Below are 7,819 nucleotides of genomic sequence, written 5' to 3' on the forward strand. Positions count from 1 at the left end.
CCCCAAGCCATCACTAATTTGATAGATCCAGTCATATGATTGACCAAGATTATCAGTGGCAGTGCTAATTAGGGTTGGGTGAGATGGCCAAAATATCATATCCCCATATTTGTTACATTTTTGGAGGTATGACAGTATTTATCTTTGAATAATACAAGTTTGAAATATTTTTTATGATACTTTGACTCTAGGGTGGCAACACATACAAGTGATTTAAAAATGGGGCTTTCTCTATTCTGATGTTTTTTACGTTTCAATCCAACTGCAAACAAAAATAATTTTCAGCATTTTAATTCATTTCTGCATTTCCTGCACTTTTATCATTTCCACACTGTGCCATGCAGGGCTGCATGATACAGGCAAAAACATCTAGGCCTAGTTAAATTGGGGAAACCGTTGGAATCAAAATATACAACGTAACATGTAAAGTGTTGGTCCAATGTTTCATGAGCTGAAATAAAAAGATCACAGAAATGTTCCATTCACACAAAAAGCTTATTTCTCTAACATGCTGTGCACAAATGAGTTTATATCCCTGTTAGTGAGCATTTCTCTATTGATAATCCATCCACCTGACAGGAGTGCATATCATGATTATTACACAGGTGCACCTTGTGCTGGGGATAATAAAAGGCCACTCAAAAATGTGCAGTGTCACAACACAATGCCACAGATCTCAAGTTGAGGGACTGTACAATTGGCATGCTAACTGCAGGAATGCCGACCAGAGATGTTGCCAGCGAATTCAATCATAATTTCTCTAGCATAAGTCGCTTCCAACGTCATTTTAGAGAATTTGGCAGTACTTCCAACTGGCCTCACAAGCGCAGACCACGTGTAACCATGCGAGAATTTCTGCACAAACTGTCAGAAACCGTCTCAGGGAAGCTCATCTGCGTGTTCGTCGTCCTCACCAGGGTCTTGACCTGACTGGAGTTCGGGATCGTAACCGATTTGAGTGGGCAAATGCTCACCTTCGATGGCCACTGGCATGCTGGAGAAGTGTGCTCTTCACGGACTCATCCCGGTTTAACAGTACCGGGTAGATGGCAGACAGAGTGTATAGCGTCGTGTGGGCGAGCGGTTTGCTGATGTAAATGTTGTGAGCAGAGTGCCTCATTTTTGGAGGTGGGTTCTGATCCAAGCCCCTACCTTATTTTTATTAAGGTATCTGTGAGTAACCAACAGATGTACAGAGAATTTGAAAAGTATTCAGACCCCTTCCCCCACATTGTTACGTTACAGCTTTATTCTAAAATTTATTAAATTGTTATTTTTCCTCATCAATCTACACACAATACCCCATAATGACAAAGCGTAAACAGGTTGACACTTTTACATTAAAATAAAAAACCTGAAAAACCTTATATACTCAGAAAGAAGTATGTTGCATACACACTGGACTTAACCCACTGATCAACCATCTGAAAATACCCCTAACAATATGGAAAAATATTTAATGTACAAATGTATTCAGACCTTTTGCTATGATACTAGAAATTGAGCTCAGGTGAATCCTGTTTCCATTGATCATCCTTGAGATCTTTCTAGAACTTGGAGTCCACATATGGTAAATTCACTTGGACATGATTTGGAAAGGCACACATCAAATCACACACTAGTCTATATAAAAAGGTCCCACAGTTGACCTTGCATGTGAGAGCAAAAACCAAGCCATGAGGTCGAAGGAATTGTCCATAGAGCTCTGAGACAGGATTGTGTCGAGGCACAGATCTGGGGAAGGGTACCAAAAAATGTCTGCAGCATTGAAGGTCCACAAGAACACAGTGGCCTCCATCATTCTTAAATGGAAGAAGTTTGGAACCACCAAGACTCATCCTAGAGCTGGCCGCCCGGCCAAACTGAGCAATCGGGGGAGAAGGGCCTTGGTCAGAGAGGTGACCAAGAACCCGACAGCCACTCTGACAGAGCTCCAGAGTTCCTCTGTGGAAATGTGAGAAACTTCCAGAAGGACAAYCATCTCTGCAGCACTCCATCAATCAGGCCTTTATGGYAGAGTGGCCAGRAGGAAGCCACTCCTCAGTAAAGGGTACATAACAGCACGCTTGGAGTTTGACGAAAGGCACGTAAAAGACTCTCAGACCATGAGAAACAAGATTCTCTGGTCTGATGAAACCAAGATTGAACTCTTCGGCCTGAATGCCAAGCGTCACGTCTGGAGGAAACCTGGCACCATCCCTACGGTGAAGCATGATGGTGGCAGCATCATGCTGCGAGGATGTACAGAGATATACGTGATGAAAACCTGTTCCAGAGCACTCAGGACCTCAGACTGGGGCGAAGGTTCACCTAACTGGACAACAACCCTAAGCACACAGCCAAGACAACGCAAGCGTGGCTTCGGGAGAAATCTCGAATTATATATTTGGGCTTGAAGTGCCAAATCCTAATGTGTGACCTCAGATGTTTCGTCTTAAAAAGTCTTAAAAAAATATTTTCACCCTACGTTTAGTTTCAGGGCTCTCTTTTAATTTATTAGTTCTTCCTCTTCATGAGTCGTTTGAGAGCCAATCCACTTTTCTATGTAGCCTACACTTGGGTTTCCTGTTTCCACTGGATAAAACAGCCAAAGTCAAAATGTTCTATATCGTACAAATGAATGAAAACAAAAATGAGTTTTTGGTCTTAATTTAAGGTCAGGATAATACAAGAGTATTAGTTAGATTGGGCACGGATGTTGCGCAATTAGGCCTGGCTTGCAGAWTCATTCCAATTCATCCAAAAGGTGTTCGATGGGGTTGAGGTCAGGGCTCTGTGCAGGCCAGTCAAGTTCTTMCACACCAATCTCAAAAAMCATTTCTGTTTGGACCTCGCTTTGTGCACGGAGGCATTGTCATGCTGAAAAAGGAAAGGGCCTTCCTCAAACTGCTGCCGCAAAGTTGGAAGCACAGAATCATCTAAAATGTMATTGTATGCTGTAGCGTTAATATTTCCCTTCAATGTAACAAAGGGGCCTAGCCAAAACCATGAAAAACAGCCCCAGACCATTATTCCTCCTCCACCAGACTTTACAGTTGGCACTATGCATTGAGGCAGGTAGCRTTCTCCTGATATCCGCCAAAATCAGATTTGTCCGTCGGACTGCCAGATGGGGAAGCGTGATTCATCACTCCAGAGAAAGCGTTTCCACTGCTCTAGAGTCCAACGGTGGCGAGCTTTACGCCACTCCAGCCGACACTTGGCATTGCACATGGTGATCTTAGGCTTGTGTATGGCTGCTCGGCCATGGATACCGAAACTATACCACGGCAAAGTTCAGGTTTTGTGACTCTTTTGGTAGCAATATCAATAATATCCAAATATTAATGACTTCTGAAATCCGACACGTTTCACTGGAATTATCAACCCTCAACAGCTCATATAGGCATGGTTAAGCTGACATTCATCTCAACAGGTAGGCTAGTACAGTATGCCTGTCTTAACTGAAATGGTGCTCACATAACTTTCATTAGCTGGCTTTGGTTAGCATCCTAGCTAGTTACACGGGCATCTGTCAGTCAATGCACTATTTGTTATTTCTCTGCTACACGTRGAAATCACCACAATTTTTCCACCCTGAATTCCTGAATATGTATGTATTAGCAGCCTGTGTCAGTTTTCGAGGTGGAATCTAAATGAGAATTTCCTGTCTATGACAGGAATTACTCAAAATCGGTACGGCAACTTCCTCTGAGGTGGGCCTTTAATATCAATTACTCAAAACGACCATTTTTAATTTAACTTATTTTAAGACACATTGAACTCTGGTACTTATAATGATATGACCCATTTTATACATAGAAATTGAAGTTGTGGCTCAATAACCAATCACAGCCCTCCTTTAGGATTGCACATTCGTGAAATCACCAGCAGAGGGAGTTGCCTTGGATTCCATTTACCATTACACTGTGTTGGTGGTGTCATAACGTTTATCAGAACTTCAAAATTAGCAGAGCCCACTGGAAATTGTATGCACTTGTAGAGTATTTAGTTCCAAACAATGTCTTAAAATTAACTAAATCTAAAAGAGTAGTTGAGATATTCCTATTTTTAATAAATTAATGTCAAAATGTGTATTTCAGCATCGAGACATACTCCATATTTTGGAGTATAATGACACTAAGATGTCTGTATCATGTATGCTTCACGGATCATAAGGTCTTACAGGAGGTGCGTCTAGGGCTAAAAAGGGCCTAAAATGGCCACTTTCTTCATGATTTTCTAAAAACATTTTGTAAAAAGCATGTCAAACATCCTTCCTCCCAATGAAGTTTCTATGTGAGAATTGCCAGAACAATCAGATACCAAAAATACTTTCTGCACCCGCTGGCATGGAATCGCCCATTACATACCCTAAACCTGTCCCCAACATGTTAGTAACAATGCTTTTGAAACATATACTCAAAACGCAGAAAGTGGTCTACTCTCTTTAGAATGATGGTTGACTTCTACTATCACAGCCTCAAATTGGAATTGAAACAGCCATCACAAGGCCCGTAGTAGAAAACCACAAATAAGAAAGCAGTCAATCAATAGGCTAGACTAGACATAATGACTGTGTGAAATCAAGAGAAAGGGTTGAAAGCCAGGCCTTCGCCGCTAATCTCTGAATAAATGCCATTGACAGCTGTAGTGGTGGAAAGGTTAGTGTGAGTGTCTACAAAAATGGATCTACATGGTGATGATTGAGAATGGGAGTGACTTATAGTGTAAGCGATGAGTCAAACTTGGAAAAGGACAACTGGTAGAAAAGTAAATCATATAGAGACAGGATAGAGAAAACACACTGAGTTAATAAAGCTGATCGTGGACTTCAGGAAACAGCAGAGTGAACACCTACCKATCCACAAACGGGGCCGCAGCGGAGAAGGTGGAAAGTTTCAAGTTCCTCGGCGTACACATCACTGACAAACTGAAGTGGTCCACCCACACAGACAGTGTGGTGAAGAAGGTGCAACAGTGCCTCTTCAACCTCAGGAGGATGAAGAAATTTGGCTTGGCACCTAAAATCCTCAGACTATTACAGATGCACAATTGAGGGAATTCTGTCGGGCTGTATCACCGCCTGGTACAGCAACAGCATCACTAGCACCTTAGAGGCTGCTGCCCTATATACATAGACTTGTAATCACTGGCCACTAATAATTGGCACACTAGTCACCTCTATAATGTTTACATATTTTGCACTACTCATCTCATATGTATTTACTGTATTCCATTCTACTGTATTTTAGTCTACGCCGCTCCGACATTGCTCGTCCAAATATTTATATATTCTTAATTCCATTCCTTTATTTTAAATGTGTGTATTGCTGTGAAATTGTTAGATATTACTTTTAGTTTAGTTTATTAATTCGACCATTTWAAAAAACAAGCACACAACTTAAGTCACACATGCACATGAATAAAATCATCGAGGATAACACACAATAAAGTCTGRGACTTATTTCCATTGTGGTCCTCTTACTTGTTAGATATTACTGCACTGTTGGAGCTAGAAACACAAGCATTTCACTACACCCACAATAACATCTGCTAAACATGCGTATGTGACCAATAGAATGTGATTTGATTAAAGGTAGGTTCTAGTAGTTGGGCACAGGGCCATGGGTTTACATTGCTCCGGGTGTAGGACATTCTAGGAAATGTGAGGCTTTATCTGGTACTCTGTGAATCAAACTGTAACTGACAAAAGAAAACCACCAACACACGTCACGCCTGTGACAACATTGACAATGTATAAAAGACAAACATTGAGAAGTTGCTACGTTCCAGCCTGGTGTCCCTCAGGGAAGCCTTGAGGAATGTAACCTTAAAACCGTTTGACACTGATAATGAGGCAACCAATGGCAGGGCAAGACACTGCTGCAGGTGTCTGCAGATACACACCCACTTAGCGCTAGCTAGAGAGTGAGTCAGCACAATGCAGCATCACCTGAAACCTGGGAGAACAGTCACACACACACACTACTACCTAGGAGGATCCTGCCCCAAAACCTCTCCTGCATCCTCCCTGGAACTCAAAAACATCAAGAGGAGAGATGTGCTTTAAACTGTATACCTGAAGCACCAACCATGTCAGAGACTTTCCCATACTCCTCAATGGTAATGACTAACCTCCAGGCATAAACCTAATTTGTCATGTTGAGTGCTGACACACCTAGGGCCTCTGAGGATTGTGTAAGTATGAGAGATGCTTGGGTTGAAATGGATGCTGCTAATTGATTGGTGTGGGCAATTACAGAAAGTCACCTTACACAGGCTATTTCCATGGGGATTTATCTGTCAACAAAGTTGAATCTTTACTCTAATTGTGCATCATGTAAATGGGATTCACACTACATCTGTACGACTCACCATTTCTTGATTTCTGTCAAGATGCTGGAACTTCAAATAACATGAAGCTGCCTAGTATCACAGTGGCCCATTTCCAGCATCAAAGACACAGACAGAGGTCAACAGCGGTCAGAATAACATTCCCATACTGTGTTATCTTCTAACATTAGCTGATGGAGCAAATAGCTCTCTGCATCTTGACAGATGTAGCATTGACACAGACAGGCATACCATTTATCTCGGTACCTCCTGTGTATTGGCTCGTTATTTTATTGTTACTTTTTTACTTCAGTTTATTTGGTAAATATTTTCTTAACCTGCATTGTTGGTTAAGGGCTTGTAAGTATTTCACGGTAAGGTCCTACACCTGTTGTATTGGGTGCATGTGACAAATAAAATGATCTCAACTGGAGATAGCAGCTAGTCTGTCATACTCCACCTTTAGGGCGACAGGTAGCCTAGCGGTTAAGGACGTTCGGCCAGTAACAAAAACGTTACTGTTTCGAATCAACTATTTTGTCTATGTACCCTTGAGCAAGGCCCTAGTTTCTCCTGTAATGTAAGTCCCTCTGGATAATAGTGTCTGTTAAATTATGCCCATGTATTGCATTCACTGAACAAGTCTCTGATGTCGGTAGTAGCCAGGGATGGCAGTGAAAGTCAATGCATCTTATAACTCAAAGCTAGATTAGCTTGCTAGCTAACTAGGCATGGGACTAGATATAGTAGGAAATTAATAGGAGGGAGACATTAGCTAAGTTAGCTATGTTACAGCAACTAGCTAGTAAGTGTTAACGTTATAAAATCGATATGCTGGCTATGGAGCTAACATTACATCAATGCGACACCAACCTTTATAACACTGAATTTACTTGCTACATAAAATAAATCAAACAAACTATGGAAGTGATGTCTTGCTTTAGCTAGAAAGTTAGCTAACTGGTCCCGAGAGCTCGTCGAGAAAAGCTTGTTAGCTAGCATCAAAACAAAGCTTAAGCACAAGTTTTCGCTTCATTTCATTACATTACATTCCATGCACAAAACTCAGAGAACTGTCACATATAGTGTTAAATAATTACTGTACCTGAAGATTTGGGACACCTGGTGACGCTTGACTTAATTTGACAGGGTGACCAAATGCTCCGTGTGAATTGACACAGAAGCGGAAATGCTTGACCACAGGGGCGGTCTCATGACAAGCCAACCGGCCAATCGTGCATCCGTGAATGGACCGCCTGATCCACACAAACACATGCTGACAGGCTGGAAGAAGAACAGAGTGTACTACTACTGTAAATAACATTACACACTGTACTCAGTATTAGGATACAAAAACATGTTTTATCCACATTAGGGATAAGGTGTATGGCAAAATATCGAATTACTATCAAAGTGATATGTGACCCAACAATCATTTTTCCAGAGGTCAGAGGAAATCATTAATGATTATGGAAAATACTTGGTCGATTTTCTTACCACACCA

General features: G+C 41.5%; 1 protein-coding gene across 2 annotated transcripts in view; it reads right to left on the bottom strand.

Moving 5' to 3' along the window:
• The window catches only part of LOC111977094 (oxysterol-binding protein-related protein 2), a 31,408-nt gene extending 23,902 nt beyond the window's left edge, over nucleotides 1–7,506 (bottom strand). For both annotated transcript variants that reach the window (XM_024006402.2, XM_024006398.2), the window contains exon 1: nucleotides 7,421–7,506. The gene's annotated coding sequence lies outside the window, so the exon portion shown is untranslated. The remainder of the gene's footprint in view (nucleotides 1–7,420) is intronic.
• Nucleotides 7,507–7,819: the final 313 nt, after the last annotated feature.

The sequence above is a fragment of the Salvelinus sp. IW2-2015 genome, linkage group LG17 (assembly GCF_002910315.2).
Source record: "Salvelinus sp. IW2-2015 linkage group LG17, ASM291031v2, whole genome shotgun sequence".
NCBI classification, from domain to species: domain Eukaryota; kingdom Metazoa; phylum Chordata; class Actinopteri; order Salmoniformes; family Salmonidae; genus Salvelinus; species Salvelinus sp. IW2-2015.